Raw genomic sequence first — 22,032 nt, forward strand, 5'->3', positions numbered from 1 at the left:
TAGAGATGAAATACAAAAAATATATCTTAAATGCTAATGAAGGCTATGTTATCTGATTTTTCTTATATTTATTGTGTGTTGATACAATGACCTCATTTTGCGCAAAAGAATGAAAGTAAAAATAATAACTGTAGATTTGGCCTCAAAACTATATTTTTTTAGGGTTAAAATGAAAGGTTTTGTAAGTTTAGAGGATTTTTAAGGTTAATTTAAATCGAACAAAAATAAGATTCAAGGGTGTAAAAAAGAAGACTTATTGTATGGTAAATATCTCTATTTTAGAACCTTTTATACATAGAAAATATGATTCGTGCTCTACAAATTTTTAAAAAATATCAAGTGAATTATAAATAAATTTGCTTTACCATCGAATAAAAATAAAAACTACACTATAATATTTTACTCTGATCATATTCTGGTAGATTATAATTATTGAAAGATAATATAAAGCTTAAAAATTTATTCATGTTAATTGACATCAAATGCATGATATAAATATTTTAATTTTAAATTCTACTACTTTGTAAAATATCGAAGAAAATAGACATTTAATATAAGAAATTATCAAAATCTAACCGTTTTAAGAATCCTTTGTATTATTTTAAAATCATGAAAACCTGCATATTGAAGTTTTTTTTTGCATAATTAGAATGTTAATGTTGGATTGTCACACATAATCCATATAATCAAGAAAAGTCTTAAATTCAAAATATATAATAATAAAATACATTTTACAGCATTTTTAAAAAAAAAATTCTTGATTCCCTTAATTTATTGTGTTCCCTCTTTTTTTATTCAAATCTTGTTATTATAAAAATTTATGGCGTTTTAAATACATATACCAGCTCATAAATGTATTATCAAACTAAAAATACTATAGTTATATATTATTGGACCTTTATATGGCTGATTGTGTTTAAAAGAATGTTTATTATGTATTTTTACATCCATTTCAAAATTTTTGCCCATTTTTGTTTTAATATACATAATTTTAAAAATTACAAGCGAACCCATCTTGTTTCATGCTTATAATTAATATTAAAACAATTTAAATCGTGATTAAGTAAGGATGCATATGAAAAGAATCTGTTTAGAAAAAAATTTGATAAAAAAGAATACGGGTATTCCACTTGTACTAAACCATCCTTCAAGCATGGTCTAGGGCAAACACTATTCTTATCTTCATTAAAATTATATAAATTTCATATAATCACACTTAAGTTACTAAATTATCTCATCGATATCAATTTTTTTTAAAAACCAATTAATAATCATGATATTTCTCAAAGAAAATAATAACAACAGGGCAATATTTTTAGTTTCAATATTACCATTATATTTTCATCTAATGCATTCCTATTTTGTATGTCATCGAATGTCTAAATATGCAATACATTAACTAAAAAGGCTTTCAAATCTTTAAAACATGAAATTTGTTAATAAAGTAAATTAAAAAAATTGCCCATTATGATATTTATTCAAAAGGTATGATAATAATAGAATAAAAAGAAATTAAATGTTATGTAAAATTTGTTATATTCATCTTTTCATGGTTTTTGATGTGCAGAGATAGCTTGAAGAAAATTAAAATATTTAAAAGGGAAAAATGTTGCAATATAAGTAATTAAAATAATTACCGGGCCTTGAGAACTTGTGTATGATACTGCATTATAAATACAAACGTGCAAGTACCCCAAAAATTTGTTTTAATTGTGTAAAAAAAATGTTAATATTGAAAGTATCGCTCGTTATGAATTCAGAGAATTTTAATGATCAGAAAGCGCGATATTATAAAAACGAATGAGGATTTTTATAATTTAGTTTACATCCAATCAATAAGATATTGCGTCGAACCAATGTGATATGACTTATAACTATCTAAATAACAATTTAATATTCGGAAATTATTTGTTCATTCTTATATTATTGTATTATAACTTTACTTTCATATATGTTCTTAAATTATTCCCTATATATTTTTACTTTTTTATCTTCATAGACGCACCTATGTTTCTTTTTATCTAGGCATGAATGGTATTGTGGGTTTCTTTTGGATATTTTAAAAAAATTCGAGAACTTAAGTAGGGTTATATTAATATTGTATTTATAAATTTAGTAGTATGATGTATACTGAAGCAGTCAAAATCATACAAACATAAAGGTATCTATTAAATTTATTTTTATAGCGAGGGAATTATACAATAGTTCAGACAACTATGTAAAAATTGTCTGAGCTCTCATATTTTATTAAATATTGATGGTAATTCTTTTAATTAAATACTCATAGAAATTATGTGGCCTTTTAATTCGAAAATCATTATATAGAATATTTCTTTATTTATCCAACTGAATAATTTTGGAGCGTAAAATATTTTTCACCAATTATTAATTTTCACAATTTGATTGAGCCACATCATTTCCTATGCATATGTCCTATAATATGATGCGATCAAGCTTTAACCATTATGTCCATTAATTCTTTATATTCTACCGGGAAAAGTTCTATGAGATTAAATCTAAACTTCTTTTAGCATTTTGGATTATATTTAGGTTACCGAAAAAATTAACGATATTTCTTACCATTTATAAATTTTTTCAACCTTAAATAGGCCCAGTGATGCAGTTGAATAAAAATATTATATAAAAGTGTTATATTTGGGCTTATTTCAACATAAAGAGTTTAAAAAGAAATACATAATTCTAATAAGTTTGGAATGGATTTAAAAATTGAATGATGTAATATATAATTGAGACGCTGCTTGTATTTTGATGCCCAAATACCTGAGACATCTCGGTATTGATTTGATAAAATACACTAAAAAAAAATTTAAAATGTGAATAAATGCATTTATTTATAGAACTTTGCTTAAAAATGTATGAAAAAATTATAATTTTCATCTTAAATCTTCTATGTATTCGGGATGTATATGTTTGATTTTATCTTTGAGATCTTAACGACTTTTCACAGTTAATAATATTCGAGTATGCCTCGAAATAAAATAGTTAATAAAGTATATGTTACATTTTGCAAAAAAAAAGCAAATTTTTTCCACTGCAAAGAAAGCACCACTGCTTCTAATATGTCAAAAAAACATCATAATCAAATACTATTGATCATATTTTTTCTAAAGGTTCATTAGATTATACAAACCCTCTTTATATTATAATATTTTTTGTTACATCTTAGTAAATTTTATACAATAAAGTAAATTAGTTTCATGCCTATATCTAAAAAAATATAGTTGATTGGAATTAGTTTGTCCATAAATTTGACCATGAAAATCTAAAACATTCATCGTAAATTATGGTCTATGAACTAACATATTATCTTTGAAAAATCAATATTATACACATAAATCGTGTTTGTAGAGTAAACATACAAATAGATAAAACCGTGATCGAAAATTTGATTATATATAAAGGATAGATTACAGAGACCCTTACATTTTTCTTAAAAATGGTATTTACTCATTTTTTATATACATCTTATTGTAGAAAATATAGTAAGCACGCTAGAATACGGGATACTTAATGATTTAAATCAAAAAAAATTGATTATAACAAGTTTCTAATTAAAACACGAACATATTTTTGAATAAAAAAATATTCAAATGAATACAAAAGCAATGGATATATAAAGGTATTTTGATTAAATATAAAGAATCAAAACGAATCACATAATTTGGTTTCCAAAAAAATATAGAATAATCATCATATTTCTATAGGCTTTGTAATTGTTTTCGCAACTGAAAATACCAAAGTAAAAATAAAATTAAAATTAGTAGAAAATTTGCTGGTAAAAAAGATTTCTGTGATATAAGATAAGCAAAATCATCTAAAAAATTATATAAAAGTACAAAAGTGATGGATTATTAATTTGTAAAATTTACATGACAAGCAAAATTATTCTCTAGAAAGAATCGAGGCTTTTCTTAAAATCCCTTATTATTTTTGGGATATTAAAAAAAAACTGGGAATGGTATAAATAAAAATTTTCTATAATATAAATATTTGTTTTGCTTGTTGACTGTTTATTTTTGTATATTTAATAAAAAAATAATATATGTGAAAGACTTACAGGAGGCACTTTAACGAATAGGTATATAAAGGTGTCTTAAGAAAATGGTATTGCATATTTAATATGTTTTATCCATAACTAATATTTTTCTATAATAATTAGACTTTTTATATATTTAAATATGAACTAAAAGATTTTTCATGAATAAATTCGGTAAACATTGAAAAAATTTATAAATCTGGTGCTATCACAGACAAAAAAAATTATTAAACATTTCAAAAACCATAAATTGCATAAAAACGTAATCTTTTTTTTATTTTCATTTATTTTAATCTATAGTCATTCTTTTGTCTGCTAGTTAAATATATCCAAAAAAAATATACAAATAACCCCATGTATGCCTAAATTAATTATATATGTCTGGTTAATGTTACTAAATGATTTGTGTCGGATCTACTTGAGTTAACATAAGTTTCTTTTTTTATATAAGATTTTTCAACTCTCTAACATAATAATAAAAATGTGGTAATTTAAAAAAAATAAAACATTATAAATGGTAGAAATTTCAACATAATAATAAGTTATCATCTATTCAAATGGATATTGTAGATAAATATGTACAGAGGAAATAAAGTGTTAAAAATTTTAGCATATAATCCTGTAAAACCAAAGAAACCACAACACAATGGCCAATTTTGTTATTGTAATATTCATAATATGCTATAACTAAAAAGTTCACCCCATATAAAAAGACTTATTGATTGAGTAACAGTATATATCGCTACATTATATCATATATTTGAATCCATAAAGAGTAAAAGTCTTCTATTAAGGTTGCTTCATAAGGGTTGTCTTTACATTAAACGAAAAATTTGTTCTTAAATTCTTTTTTGATGAATCAGCACAAATAAGCCTATGCAGCACTTAAACCTAAAGTTAAGAAGAATAAATCGATCGAACATATATTGTGAATGTAAAGAAATTTCTACACGACAAAAATGTAATAAAAATGAATTATACAAGAAAAAAATTCATGTTACAAAATAAACTTACAAAAAGCAAAAATAATCAAAGATATAATTATAAAATAACAAAAATTGTACATTTCATGGAGAAACGAAAAACATTTTGATTACAAAAAGAAAAGTCGTAATTTACTTATGAATTGATTGTACATAAGCTATTTTGATTTGTATAGAAGAAATTTGAATACCTGGAAACATTTTTGGTTTTTAAATCTTTCAGTTCAATCATATAAACAATTTATCGCGACGCATATTCTTTAATTAAGACTTATGAATTCAAGGTTTTCTTCGATCCTATTGCCTGTACGTATTCTTTTGCAGTTGAAATTCCCAACTTCTTAATATACTGCTTATTGTATCTTGTGACCACAATATCACCTGTTATTTTTAATTTTAAAATTCGTATTTATTATTTGTAAATTAGGGTGATGTGGTTCGCTAATAAATCATATTTGAATACCATTTCATTTCAACATGAGCCAGGATAATCATATCTGTTGTTTCTAGTCCTATTTATGTGATCAATTTATCATTTTGAATACGCAAAAACATCTGATAGGCATGTCATAATATAATGTCTGTATTATTCTAGTCTCTGTACTTAATTACACATTTTAGTTATTTTAGAAATTATCTTGAGTGTGTTTCTTCTGCATTTACAGTATCTTTCAAAGCCAAATTTTCTTTGAAACATAAATCTTATCAATTCATAATTAAACCGTATTTGGGTTTTATGATCAAATTTTAAAGGTTTTTCTTTTAATATGATTAAACTTCACAAATATTTTCAATCCTTAGCGTTTCTATCATGAAAAATAAAGAATGAGGAGAAATTCCACCAAATTTCGTCATAAGAAGCATAAAATTATATGAATATGGGATTTCTCACACAATAAACACACATAAGATTTTATATCGCTATAAATTATATGTGAAGTTGGTTAAACTTTTAAAAAAACACAAAAATGTTTATATTTTGATTCTTTTATATTAATGCGGCTTAAAAAGAAGTTATGATTAATATAACACGCCTCGATAGATGTCGGAGGGAAGAACAAGATTGTGAACACACAAAGAAGAATATGAAAGAATAGTTTTATTCCGAAAGGGTGACGAATCGTCAGAGGCAAAAACGTGTAATTTTATTTAATAAAAAAATCTTTTAATAACAAAAATATCAATTATAAACGTTGTTATCTAGACAAAAAATTATTTCGATGTTACAGAATTGCAAATTTCTTAAAATAAGGATTAAATCATTTAATGCTTCTTTTTCTAAAACAATACAATATATTGTGTTTTATTTACTAAAATTTGTGATTTTTAGAATAAAAAACTAAAAATTATGATTCTCGCATATTTTGAATGAATTGTGTCGATTTACAATAATTAAAATTTAAAGTTCTTTCATCTACTTATCCATTCAAAAAGCATCAATATGTTGTGCATGACACTTTTTAAAATTATGAAACAATTGCGAATCAATTATTCGAATATAAAATAATTAGGATGTCGATCTAACCACGATTTGTAAAATATTTTGAGAAAAAGGTATAAATCATTATAAATGAGATATAATTGAAATTTTTACCAATGCATGAAAATATCACAGATAAACTTGCAGCTTTTTTGGCTATTTTAAAGAAAATAATATATAAATATACTTGCATATAGGCCTAATTTTTACCAATAATGATTTTCAATCTTGCCTTGCAAGACACTTGAACTCATCTCATTTGAGAGAAGAAGAGCAGTTTATGAAGATATATCAGGGGAAGTATTCAAAAGATACATCAAGGTGTTGTGCACTATTCCTAATGGGCTGACTACGCCTCAATAGATTATATTTATAAAAAGAAACTTAAACCATAAATAAAAAATCATTGATTATTTGTGACATATTCGATTTTGTCGCAATATAGATGGGGTGATAACACAATATACTAAAAAGAACCAGAATGAAGTTAAAGCCACAAATCAAATCAAGGCATAATTTCAAACTATAGGATTGGGAAAAACGTTTGAATAAATATATCTTGAAAAAGGTATCGAAGAAGATGCAAAGAAGCGCATATATCCAAGTGTATAGATGTGATTTTGCCACAAGAGATCAATCAATTTATGCTTGAAGAGAAAATCTAAAATTACACTACCAAAATTAACCCATAAATAAAAATATATTAGTATACCATTTATTAATATTTCCTTTTAGATAAATAAAATATTTCCGTTACAAAGGAGTGGTATGGTTGAGTGGTTTACAAGTCGGTGCTTATATGAGTAGTTGCAGGTTAAACACCCAACTACCCCATTGTGTCGTCAAACGAATTTATTCTAAAGAAAAATACCTAAAGGGGGCGGGCAGTAATAAAGCATATAAAATATTGACAAGCCATGAGAAATAGAAATTGCAGTATAAGCCATTGGACTGTGCCTCCAATATAGGTTATGAACCTACTCCGTTCAGCAAGGATATATGTAAGTTCAAATGTGGTTGTAGCTTGTATACCTTAGCGATGAACAGTAGACAGAACCCGTTCCCTTCACATAATGACTGCCATCTATGAGAAAGGGCCCAATCCACAGTGATTACATGTAACAAGAAGTGCTGGAGGTGTACCACAGAGAGTGCAGCAGTAAGCTATAGTCTATATAAATATAAAGCGAACTTCCTAAAAGTAATATAAATAAACATAAATTCATTAAAATAACTTTAATGATTAATTTCGACATTTTTATTTAGAATGCTAATACTGTAATTAATAATCAATACATTCCAGCATTTTTATTTTTTTTTGAATTTTAGATTGGTAAAAATAATGTCTCTAATTACAATTTAAGAATTATCTAGTCATTTCATTTAAGCCATCCATATTTATTTTCAATTTAAGTTTATAAAATATTGATCCCATAAATGCTACAACGAGGAGAAGCTGAATTTGATTCATATTATAAAAAAAATTTGGATCTAAGCAAAGAAGAATTCGTTCAATTCAAACAAGTTTTAAAACAGCCACTCCCTTTTACATTCCGAATAAGTGATCCCATTATAGATTCGTTGATGGAAAAAAGTTCCATTTTTAAAAGAATAACCTATATAAAAGACCATAAAGTCTACCAATGCGACAAATCTGATTATAAAGATTCCGAGCTGCGCAAACTAATAATAAATTTTGCAGACATAGGCCGAGTCTATCGACAAGAAATAGCAAGTATGCTTCCTGTGATTTATCTAGACGTACAACCCGATCATGCTGTTTTTGATATGTGTGCAGCACCAGGATCAAAAACAACACAGATAATAGAAAGATTGCGAGATGGAATTCTGATAAGCAATGACAGTAACTTAAAAAGATTAGGTGTTTTAAAAAAACATACTAATAAGTATGCCTTTGAAAACATCATAGTTACTAATAATGATGCTCGTTTTTATCCAACTTTGCGTGATGAAAATGGTGTAATTTTTTTTGATCGTATTCTTTGTGATGTGCCATGTTCAGGTGATGGGACTATTAGAAAAAATAGTATTGTTTTGAGCAAATGGAAACTTAATACCGCTCTGGGTCTATTTAAAACACAATACGAAATATTGAGTCGTGCTATAAAATTGTTAAAAAACGAAGGACTGGTGGTTTATTCAACATGTTCATTCAATCCTATAGAAAATGAGTGTGTTGTGCAACGAGCCCTTCTTAAACTTAACTGTGAACTCGTTGAAGCTCCTGAAATAATTGGGTTAAAAGTGAGAAATGGATTGGAAAAATGGGATCCACATGTCGACAATACAGAAACTAATGATTGGATGTTTCCGAATCCAAAAATTCAGAGTTTGAGTAAGTGTGTTCGTATACTTCCACAAGACCAAGATACGGGTGGGTTTTTTATTGCTATTTTACGAAAAAAGAAAAATACAAATACGCCTAAAAATCAAAATATTTCTACAGGCGTTGTGGAAAAGGATTTTTGTGAAATAAGTCTCAATTTAAATAGACCAGATTCCGATAAAAATGTTTCACTAAGTATGGGGGCCATAGAAAAAAATGAAGGCAACGTGTGTTTATATGCATCTTTAAAAACAAATGAAAATAACTATGTGGCGGAAGTAAACCTCCAAAATGAAAATGATGAAATAGATAACAATTGTAATGTTGGGATGCTGATCCGAAAAAATCCAAAAGATAGTGATTTTTATTTGGTAAGCGATGATATGAAGAAAAGAATAGAAGAAACCATCAATCAACCACTAAATTATGATCTAGTATCACAATCTGAATTTTTATATAGCATGAACTTGGCATCTAAGATCGTGGTTAGCATACTTAAAAACACGCCTAAAGCCTGTAAAATAATATCTGCAGGGTGTAAAGCCTTTTCAATTAATAAATTAGAGAAAGATAGTGATATTAGTATTCGAATAGCACCTGGTATCATGGAAAAAATACAATACAAGGGTGGTTTCATTCAATTATCCAAAAAGGACACACTTAAGTTATTAGAAGGTGATTTTGTTGAATTTTCCGAATTGGATCTCGATTTTAGTAAAGTTAGGAGGTTAACTATAATCAAGTTTGATGGACTGGATGGGCTGTTTAGCGCATGGGCTGGCAAGAAAAAGATTGCGCTATTTTTGAACAAGAATTTTAGATCTTCTTTTATTGCATTCTTAAAATTAAAACATAATTGATTCATTATATTTAATCATACGATGTTCATTTAAAATAGTATTATTGGTTTTGACTTTATTTATGTATATTTATATTCACTTCGCAAATTTGAATTTTTTTATCGAAAATTATATCAGAATAAATTATTTGGTTTAAATCTTAATAATTTATTGGATGCTTTGAATTTTGGCACCAATATAAAATAACGGACAAGAAATATGCAAAATACTTTTAAACTCAGGAAAGTCACGATAGTATTTAGTCTTTAGACTTTTATAATACTTTTTATATCTAATAAATTGTTTTTTTTCGAATAAGATACACCTGAATATATTACCGTCTAAACAATTATTTGAATTTATGTTTAATAGGAAAAAAAGTAAATGTTCCTTTAAATTCAATTATCTTATATTATATCTCATATTTAATTTTACGCATAAATTTGGGCTCGAAATTATAGTTTAACCTGTAGTTATTTATCTTATTGTAATTAACTGTAATAAATTAAATAAAATCTCATAATTTTTTACATTCATATATGTTTATTTCAAATCATAAAAGTTTGGATTTTTTTGCAAATATTGTAAACTGCAATTTTATACGGTAATTATTAAAGCTCGAGCTTTGATTTTAATGAGCTTATATGAAATTTACGAATATTATAAAAAAATTCATTTTAAATTAGAAAAAAATATTTACAAAATTTTTGAAAGAATGAATATAACATTCCAAATATTTTAGTTTAAAAAAAAGGTTTATATATAGTCCAATAATGACAACATATCTGGGAATATCCCATCACATGAAAACTATGATAAGTTTTGCTCTTTGTGCTCATTTGCTTGTGTTTATTTTTATAAATGGTTTAAGTTTTGCACTAACTTCTATTTTTATTATCTAAGACGTGGCTTTCTAATTAGATATATCGAAAAAATCCTTAATTTATCTCTTTTCATTTTCCTATGATATATTTTCATCACTTGCTTTTCTTCACATAAATAATATTTGTTCATGTTTTTTTGAAGTGCGATTGCACTCCTGTATGCTCTTACCTTTTCTTAGATTTAAACCCCATAATATATATTTAATTTATGGGTTAAGTTTCTTTTTAATAATTCCATCTATTGAGACGTAGTCAGTACATTGGAAGCATCGCGCAACCCTTTGGCACATCTTTTGGCGCCTTACCTCTATCTATCTTCATCAACTGCTCTTCTTATCTCCGATGAGATAAGTTCAAGTGTTTTGTAATATTATAATTTATAGATATTTACATATAACTTATTTATAAATTACACATGTTATTTCTCCATTAAGAGATAAAATAAAGATCTAGATAAATTTGTATTTTGTAATTCAGTACGCAGATACAGGAATTAGAACCGATATAAAATTATCAAACGACAGAGCTGATATTTTTATACATGATAAAAATAAGAACTGTATCACTCTCATAGAAAATTTTTGGCTAGTATTAGAAACATAAACATAGTTGAAATCGAAAAATTAATAAGTATGATCAGCTAGCATCCGAACAGTCATTAATATATCCGAGCAAGACAAAAATTTTCCATTATTATAAAAGGTGATGGTTTTGTAGCACAATATCATAAAAAGTATCTGTAATAAATCGAAGTAACTAACCAAACTGCGGCATAAATAAAAACTCAGCATTGAGAAATATCTTTGAATTAATAAGTCTGAACGGAGGAGAGGTATTGAAGAAAACTTCAGAGAAGTGAAAATAGCCGAAAGTTGTTATTACACTGTGCGCACGAGAAATCAAGAAAATCGTTCTTGTGAAAAAAACGAAAATTGTAATGAATAATTTAACACTAAAATCAATTTGAAATTCTGCACATAATTCCTTTGGTTATTATCGCCCCTAATGACTGTACCTAGTCTATATTTGTTTAGAAACTTTATAATTTAAATTAATGGTTCAGTTAATTCAGTATTTAGCTGCAATTCTTAATCTTATGTGATTATTTTCTTTATATATTGAATTTTTTTGTCTTATATAATTGAAGATTAAATAACTATAGATTTGTGGAACATGATACTATATTTCATATGGGTATTAATAATGAGAGAGAAGATTAATTTAATATTGATAATAGCTAAACCTTTATGATCAATATAATGGACACATGCTCCCAGGACATTTATAATATTTATTGAAGCTCGCATCAGTGATCGGCTCGCTTCATAATGCTTCTTAGTAAAAGATAATCTAGTTTATAGTATAATTATTATTCCTTCTAAAAAAATTTAATAAAAAAGGTTATGATAGTTGTAAGTAAGAATTTCAATATCAAAAATACCTACGTTTATAATTTCCGGACATAAAAATTTTCCGACATATAAATTTGACAAATTACATAAAATATTTGGTTAAGGACCATATAAATTGGACTATTTATGAGTAATTTATGCCATGGACGAGTGCAGTAGAAGCATGAATAATCTTTAGCGAATAATAATGGCAAAATCTTTGAAATTCGGGTGTATGGTGGTATTTGGTACAGTACATTACAGTGTATTGGTGAGAAATTGAACTGCAGGGCATTAACTGTGATATAATTGACAAGGAAAATTCTAAGCTTCATTTTATACTTTGAATTAAAAGATAAAATCTACGTAATTGTACGGGGATTTGAATGTGGTTCAAATAAGATCACTAAATGCGCTGGATGAATGTGTGCACCCCAAGTAAAATATGAGTAACCAGAATAAATAGTCTAATAAATTATTTTAGATTCAGGGGAAAACATAGACATAGTGCAATCTGGGACATCGTTTTAGGGTGTATCGGCGACTTTAGAAAAATATATAGAAAAAATCGCCTGTTTTTAAAAAAAAAGAGATCACAAAAATTTCTAGAATAAAGCGTAAATAGATGTTCACGTTTTTTATAAATACGAATGGATGGAAGACCTAAAGAAAAATGTGTAAAAAACCTAATTTTTACAAATATTGTAAACTATGTTTTTTCTTTGTTTGATAGGGTTACTGTTATTCATACAAACACAGAGGAAATAAAAAATAGTAATGGTTTAAATGTCATACAAGTAAGAAATAAAAAACTAGATAAATATATGTTTTTTTAAATCATATAATATGCACGAAACAGAACAAGGAAGATTACTTTTGATTTAGTTAAAATAAACTAAAATAAATATAAATTGGATTTCAAAAATTAAATTTGTATATTTATTCTAAAAATAAGGGGGGAAACGTGGCTATGAATCAATATTCATTAAAAATATGTATGCATATATATATCTAGGCATAAACATATAACTCCAAATTGTATTTATTTTTTTTATAGGGTCAAAATAATAAGATATCATAGGGTTTAAAATAAAGTGCCCCTTTGAAATTGGACGATAATGCATTTAATAGAGCTGATAAATAGAAAGAGTGATTTATCCACAATGTTTTTTCCCAAATTTTTTTCAAGATCGGCTTATTTTAAATCAATCAGTGATTTTGTAACTTTTAAACAAAAGTATAAGAAATTGTTATAATATTCTTAAAGAATTTTGTCTTTGTTGTTATTTTTAAAAAATACAATTTTCCGCTGATAATTCTTACGAATTGGTTTTTTCGAAACATTCTCCTATATAAATGATAATGTGGGATATTATTATCAGCCTAATATAGCTTTTCCAGATGGGTATAAAATTTTATTGACCTGAATTGATCACTATGTTTTTGCAATATTTTACCCTTTATTATCACAAAAATTATTGGCTTTTTTTATTATAATAAGCATAAAAATCGAAATTTGAATTTTTTTGTAGCAATATTTTACAAATATTTTCGATTTTCTTGACAATTTCCTTACAATTGTCCATATTTTAATATTTCAGATGCTTTTTCTTTATAATATATAAAATACTGCAAAGCACTATCCATTAAAGTATTCTAAGACATTTTATTCCAAATAAATTAATATTATATGGCTCAAAAGGCGTATAGAAATAATAAAAATGTAAGTTTCTTATAAAATAAAGTTCTTTTTTACATTTATTATCTTAATAAACATATGATCACAAGGTAAATAGTCAGCAGAGCTATATTTTTCACAAAAAAGCGCGTATATACAATCTATATAATATGTGATGTTAAATTAACATATTGTTTATACATTATGATACATAAATTTCCTTCATGAGTTAAATCCATCAATGAATAATTGTTTTCGCTGTTTAATAAACTTTCTCCTAACTATATAAGAGCCACAGATCCCTTTCTATTTAATGATTTATAGTACCTCTCACCATTTTTCAAATCGTTTTATAATTCCTTTTTGATGTTTTGTTTGCTTATTCTAACTTTTCAAATAGTTTCAATATTTTCTTTTTTTCCTTTCATAATCACTTTCTTACAGTATCAACTATTTTCGACCATAAAAAAATTGTCATCTTATTTTTTCCATGCTTCCAATGATTAAATTTCTATTAATGTATGCAGTGTATCATTGTATCTATCGATAACATATTTCAACTTCAATTCTTATATCTAGCCCGGCGGTTTCAGTATTTAAATCTTATTGCTATTGTTAGTCTTTTCAACGTTTATTGCTTTTGTAGGATTCTACCTTTGTGCGATGATGACCATTCACTTTATTTATCAAAAATTATTAAATATCATGATTTAGAATTTTTGTATTTATCACATGTATAGGTGATTATTTACAAACCAATCGTTGGTTTTCGTATAACTTACTTCCAATTTTTACTTTTAATGACCTCTGCAAGTTTTGATATTGCCACAGAATCGATATAAAAGTATGAGACAATCTTTTTTTATACAAAAAAAAGAAATCAAAATTTTCTAATTTTTTAATCTTTAGATAAGATGTGCACGTTCTTGTATTTTTCTAGTAGATACACTATACATTTTGCATCCCTCTATACTGTTTTCCCAGTGTCTTTTTGACCATTTGCTAATAATTTTTTTTAATATATAGCAAAAGCTAGAAACTACATTTTATGTTTTGCTGTTTGAATTTTATGATTAAACGAACTCTTATTTTTTTATTTCAGGTCTTGTTCGTATTTATAAGATTTCATCTGCCAATACTTTATTTCACAATTCATCTTATATTCTATTTGCAATCGTTTTAACGAAATTTTTATAAAAAAGCAAAGTAAAATACTTATCTTATATTCTTTAATATCCATACTGCTAATACGTCTTCTTCTTTCAATTTCTCTGGCTTATTATAGTCCTTTATAAAATATATTATTTGAAAATTTTATATCCACCTGTTGATCTATTATTCCTAAAGCTGAGTCGGCTTATTATATGCTCCTCAGCTTGATGATCCATAGTTTACTTAAATTTATTGCACCATGTTCATGCCCGAACTTATTTATAGCGCTAAAACAGCAAGAATTTATTTTCTATAATTCAATATCGTATTTTGACGGGTATTCGCTCTTAAATTGCCCCCTCAATCGGCCTCACTTCTTTTTTATGAACTAGTGTAAGGAGTATACCAACTCCTGTGTTTTATGCATCTTTTATATTTCTCTCTTTTATGTATTCGCTAATGTTTTCTGGCTTTTCTTAGATTCCCCAAATTTTATTTCCATTGTTTGCCACTACTAGAGCTTATGTTCTTTTAAACGATTAAATTTTCTTACGTTGTCTTCTAAATTTTTTTTTAGTAATTCTAGAACCTTAATCATTAAATTTGATTCTGTTACTATGTTGATGGTACATAATTATATTATCTAAATATAGCTTAATACTTTTCAACCCTACGATGCCTAGAATTGTACATATTACTCTTTGAAACATATGTGAAAGGAACAAACCCTATTACCATTGAGTTACACATAAAAACTCTATCCTCAAGTATAAATGTAGTTTTGGGCCAGTCTTCTTTTTCTAATTCATACAAATAATATTTCTTTTGCGTGTAAAATAATACATATTTTAGATTCTTGTGTTTTCTGAAAAGTTTTTAATGGTTCTTAATTTGTATGTATCTTTCTCAACAAGATTATTACGTTTAATAAATTTTTTATTGGTCTAATGTATTAATCATTTTTTTATTGGCTATTATATGATTTCTCTAACTTCTCACTTATTCTTTTAATTCCTCGTTTTCAAGCTTTCATGTATTCTCCCGTCTTTTTTCTCATCTATTGTTGAAATATTCTGTCTTTTTTTTGTAATAACTCACAACTTATTTCTTTCTTGCATTTAAAAACTTGAAAAACAGAATCTTTATATCTATATGAAATAAGTTTTGCATTTTTCTTTAATTCTTGCTAGTATTTTGGTTTTGATTTTTCTATTCTTAGACCATACACTGATCGTGCAAATCTATCTTAATAATCTTTATATGTAATGGAAAATCACATTTTTTATAATTATCACACAATTTTCCATAATAGTCAGGTTTATTAATAATCCGTATAATTTAGTAAATATCTTTTCTCGATTCAATTTCGGACATATCCATGAAAAATCACAGGGATTCGTCAGATCTGAGCAGTTAAGACCATAATCGCCTGGCGAGTTTCAAAGCGAGCGATCATTTGGGAAACTCATGCCGTATATTTTACACTTAACAATATATAATTTTATTAAAACCACATATATTTTATTTCGCTTTTGAAACGAGAAGATGCATAAGAGGACGTAAACATGGTGAAATTGAAAACTGATATACTTCAAATATTTCTATTGAGAAATCAGGGGTTTTAGCCGAATAAATACATGGTAAAAAACAAAGATTAAAATGAGTTTTCAATTTTATGCACTCCACTATTTTATATGAATATTATTCCACGATAAATTCTTTGGTGGAAAGATTAACTTCGAATCAATTATAATATAAAAAACATTGAATATAGATTTAAACATTTATCAAGCCACAAAAAAAATGTCGCGAAATCTGGCATTGTATATTCTGATAATATTTTTAAAATGATTTCTAATAAACTCAAATATCATACATTTGTATACATCCGCGTTTATTGTTTACATGAAAACTTATAATTTGCGCTTACTATTAGTTTAATATTATGTAACATGAGGTTTGTTTTTTTGATTTAAAGAAAAATTAGCAAGTTAATAAGTGTATTTTCTCTAGAAGCACAGATTTATATTAAATTCTGAAGCCTCATATTCGTGCATGTTGGTTTTTCTTGTAATAAAATTCCATTAAACATATAAATACTTTCAAATGCTGGCAATATACAAAGTTTAGATTCGTAAAAATCACTTTTTCAAAATAACATTATAAATTAGAACCAAACCCATATAAAAAAGAAAAATCAGATAATATAGTATAAATTTATATATATTTTGACTATATAACTCTGTACAATATAAAAGAATTCAAAAATTAAAAGAATTAGAATATAATTTATTTTTCTAGACCCAGTTTTTAATTCCGCATTATATGTAAAAAAACAAAAAATTGCATAATTGTTATAAATATTTTTTTATTCATTTTTAAACTCTGTAGTGTAAAAAAGAAAACTAAAAATAACCTTATAAGGTTAAAATGCTTTTTTGTTTGACTAAATATTTAACTTTGTATTTTATACAAGAAAAAAATTGATATGAATTTTATTTTGACAATGAACAATTATATTTAATATTTTAAGATGTTGTGTTACTTTGCCTCAATGGGTTTGTTAATGCTGTATAGTAATATTGATCAAGAAAAATTTTTGTTAACTTAATTGAAAACAAAATAAATTTATATTATGCACTAATTACTAATAGAGTATCTATATTTATCTATCGAGATAATATTCTACATAGAAAATTGAAAAATGAAATATAAATATGAATAATAAGAAAATTATTAAAGATATTCTGACGAATAATTAAGACGACTTAATCATTAAGAAAGTATTTATACAGTTACCTAAAAGGTCAACTTTATACAAATAGTAAAATATGTAATAGAACAAAAAATCTACACGAAAAAAAGAAATAGATATATGTTATTTCTTTTTAATAAAAAATGAATAGGGTTGAAGAATAATCAGATATTTAAAACACACTAGCTATTATATTTATTTGATTTTATTTACAATTCTGAATCTATATCTCGACAGTCTTTTTCTTTTCTTAGACATTACCTCTGGCGCTTAGAAATTCTGTATATTAAATTAGCAAAAAAATATACATATTATTAGCCTTATGATCCCATATTCTAGAAATATTATTTAATTATTTTAGAATGAAAAACCGGCTGTTACTATTTTTATTTACCAAAAGAAATTTTTTAAATAGTTTTTTGTTTGTGTTTTTGTTCTTAGACATATAAATATCGATTAGTGTGCATTGTTATGGTTTTTATTTTAAAATATGTCATAGCCAACGTATGTAAAAATAACACCACTTATCTGTCAAAAAACGAAAAACATACCACTTTTTTCAATGCATTTAAAAGACTTGAGTTTTTTTACCATAAAATCATGCATCTATATGATATTTGCCTTTTAATGCAACAATTTTAATATGAAACACGTGGGTAATCATATGCACTCATATATTTGTATCATCATAATTCTACATGAAAACTTATATTTAGTTAAATCTTATCTAAGGTGAAAATTATTGTTTATTGAAATTTCAGAATGAAATCAACATATAAATCTAGTTTAAAGAAGCAAAAAGCCGTTCTTTTTTTACTAAATTAGCAACTGTAATCAGTCCCATTATACACCGTGCGCTTTAATAACTAGAAAAAAGTTTCTCTTATGCTGGGCACAAGTCTGCATCTAAAAAATAAAATATTTGATCAACATAATTGATTCCAAGACAAATTCTATGGATCTGCGAGAAATTCCTTAAGTAGAATAAATTTTACTGGTGTTACTAATAAATATAAATAATTTAAATGATAGTATCTATGTAATTTAATTGAAAATCTGTCGTTTTGGCATGTGATAATAAAAAATTTGAGATTTATTGACCAATTAAAACACAATGAAATATACTTGAAGATCATATACTGGAATATTATGATGGAAAATATCATGATTACAAAGTTCAAATCATAAATATAAAAAGGGGCTATTATATTTTCTATATGGTTTTTAGATATATAAAATATTTTAAGCTTTATTTTCGTCCGTATTTTTTGTAAGTGAAGATGATGTTTTAGGATATATCAAAAAAATGTGTATTCATTATAATATTTTATCTTCAACTAGATTCATGATAGAACTCAAAACTAAATTAGTAAAACTTTAAAATTACTAAAAGCCGTAAAATTGTAAAACTTTATAGCTACCTTTATTTTTAATATATTTTGGTATTTATTTTTGTTATTATCCCGCCAAAAAAAAACGACGATTTTAAAATTCCATTGGCGCATTATTTCTAAGTAATATATTTACTATTTTAAGTATGCTGTAAATAAAACATTTTTTAATCTCAATCAATTATATTACAACAGTTTTTAAACAATTTTGATATAGAAATAGTATTAACTATTGCTATGAATCTTTTTCAACTTGAATCTAGTTTATAATACAAAATTTAAAGACTAAGTAAATGATTAAAATCGATTGGCTACGTAGAAATCATTAAACAGGCATTTTTTATTATATATTTATGTATCTTACTTCTGATTGTCAAAAAAAATACCAGTATTTCGAAATGAAAATAATCAACAGTTTAGCAAAGAAAAGGCAGAATAAATTATTTTATAAATAAATATATTGTCAAGATCCATAGGTTAATGTAAACTATGTTTATACAAAATCTATATTTGGTAAACTATTATTTTTTCATATTATACAAAATTATTAAACATACTTATAACGATCCTGTTAATTAGCTCAGTTCTACCAAGTTTGTACTATACTGTTTTAATTGGTTGATTTAAAGAAATCCTCTTGAATATACTAACATACCCACGTTATGGGGGAAAGATTTTTTAATTATGCCATGCCGACAGAAAAATAATCTAAACTATTGTATTATATAATAAATACAGTTTGATATACTTCTCAAAGATTATTAAAAGGCTAGTATCTTTGATTTTAAGTTTTTTTTATTAATATGATTTTTCATAGAATGTAAATTAAATATTTAAAACCAATTTAAGGTGACTCAATGGCCAATTAAATTTATAAAACATTGCTTTTTTTGCCATATGTTTCATTCTTCAACCATTTTTTTTTGATAAATCCATTCCAAAACACAAACGCCATTTAAAGAACACCGTAAATTTGATTATTATTATATAAACCCATCAAACTATCTAAAATGTTTACATTAGAACCTTCGCTTTCATACAAAAAGATAACAGGAATAAATGGGCCACTTGTCATACTAGATGACATTGGAGCACTTCAATTCGCAGAGATAGTGACATTGATTCTCCCCGATGGAACAAAGAGAACAGGACAGGTACTTGAAATATGTGGTAGACGAGCAGTAGTACAAGTTTTTGAAGGTACATCATCGATAGATGCAAACACTGTAGTTGAATTCAGTGGACACACATTGAAGATGGCTGTAACAGAAGATATTCTCGGGCGAGTTTTTGATGGAAGTGGAAAAGTTATCGATGATGGACCACCGATAATTGCAAAAGATTATCTCGATATTCAAGGTATGCCCATCAATCCAAATTGCCGTATTTATCCAGAACAGATGATACAGACCGGAATATCCACAATCGATCTTATGAGCAGTGTGGCTCGTGGTCAAAAGATTCCGATATTTAGTGGAAGCGGTCTGCCTCACAACGAAGTTGCTGCACAGATTTGTCGTCAAGCGTGCCTTGTCAAAAAACATATATGTAAGAAAGTGGCTGATGAGGCAACAGATTTAGTAAAGGGTGAAAAAACCGATGATGGTGATGATACAAAAATTGAAGATAGTGGTGACAAATTCGCTATTGTGTTTGCTGCAATGGGTGTAAATATGGAGACAGCTAACTTCTTTCGATCTTCGTTTGAAGAAACAGGCAGTCTTGAAAGAACCGTTCTTTACTTGAATCTTGCAAATGATCCAACAATTGAAAGAATAATTACACCTCGCCTTGCTCTCACAGCCGCTGAATATTTAGCTTATGAAACTGGAAGACATGTCCTTGTCATAATGACCGATATGTCTTCATACGCGGATGCTCTTCGCGAAGTAAGTGCTGCGCGCGAGGAAGTTCCTGGAAGAAGAGGATATCCCGGTTATATGTACACGGATCTTAGCACACTTTATGAGCGTGCGGGACGACTCAAAGGAAGGGAAGGAAGTATTACACAGATTCCTATTCTTACTATGCCAAATGATGACATTACTCATCCGATTCCAGATCTTACGGGTTATATCACAGAAGGTCAGATTTATGTTGATAGAGCCCTTCACAATAGGCAGATTTACCCCCCTATAAATGTTCTCCCCTCACTTAGTAGGCTGATGAAAAGTGCAATTGGAAAACAGAGACGCGATATGGGGGATGTAAGCAATCAACTTTATGCAAAATATGCTATAGGCAAGGATGCCGTGGCGATGAAAGCTGTAGTTGGTGAAGAAAGTCTTAGTGTTGAAGATAAACTGAGTATTGAATTTCTTGAAAGGTTTGAGAGAGAATTTGTGAGCCAAGGTATGGAGAATAGATCCTTGGAAGAGTCCTTAGAAATCGCATGGAAATTGTTGAGAATATTTCCTCGTGAAATGTTGAATAGAATACCAGGGGATGTTTTGGATGAATTCCATGTTATAAAGGGGAAAAAATCATCTACGAAAAAAGAAGATAACGAAAATGATACAACTGTTACTGAGCAAGCGTAAAAAGATATATTAAAGGCTTTTTTTTCATTTGAATTAGAAAATATTTTAATAATTGTTCTTTTAATATTTTATCACTATTTAATGAAATCCTATCGTTCATCAAAAGTAAAATCACCACACCAAAAAAAGAACCACATTATATGCTCCTTAAAACTAAAATTCATTCTGGAAAATCTGAAATTCCAATTCGTGAAAATTATATTGACTGGTAAGCAAATCTTCTTAAAAATTGCGTTTTAACATATTCAAAATGGCTTTGAATAATTTTAGAGATAATAAATCTGCATAAGAGAAATTAACTTACTTACCCCATGCAAAAGCATATTTGTAAAATCGTCTTGAATAGGGAAGAAACAATTCTAAAGAGAACTTATCTGCATATCAGAAATTAACTTACTTACCCCATGCAAAAGCATATTTGTAAAATCGTCTTGAATAGGGAAGAAACAATTCTAAAGAGAACTTATCTGTATATCAGAAATTAACTTACTTAACCCATGCAAAAACATATTTGTAAAATCGTCTTCGAATGGGA

General features: G+C 26.6%; 1 pseudogene; it reads left to right on the top strand.

Moving 5' to 3' along the window:
- The first annotated feature begins 20,357 nt into the window (after positions 1-20,357).
- Positions 20,358-21,497, top strand: LOC147068682 (uncharacterized; annotated as a pseudogene).
- Positions 21,498-22,032: the final 535 nt, after the last annotated feature.

This window comes from Rhyacophila brunnea, unplaced genomic scaffold (assembly GCF_057557595.1).
Source record: "Rhyacophila brunnea isolate RB1 unplaced genomic scaffold, BYU_Rbru_1.0 scaffold_28, whole genome shotgun sequence".
NCBI classification, from domain to species: domain Eukaryota; kingdom Metazoa; phylum Arthropoda; class Insecta; order Trichoptera; family Rhyacophilidae; genus Rhyacophila; species Rhyacophila brunnea.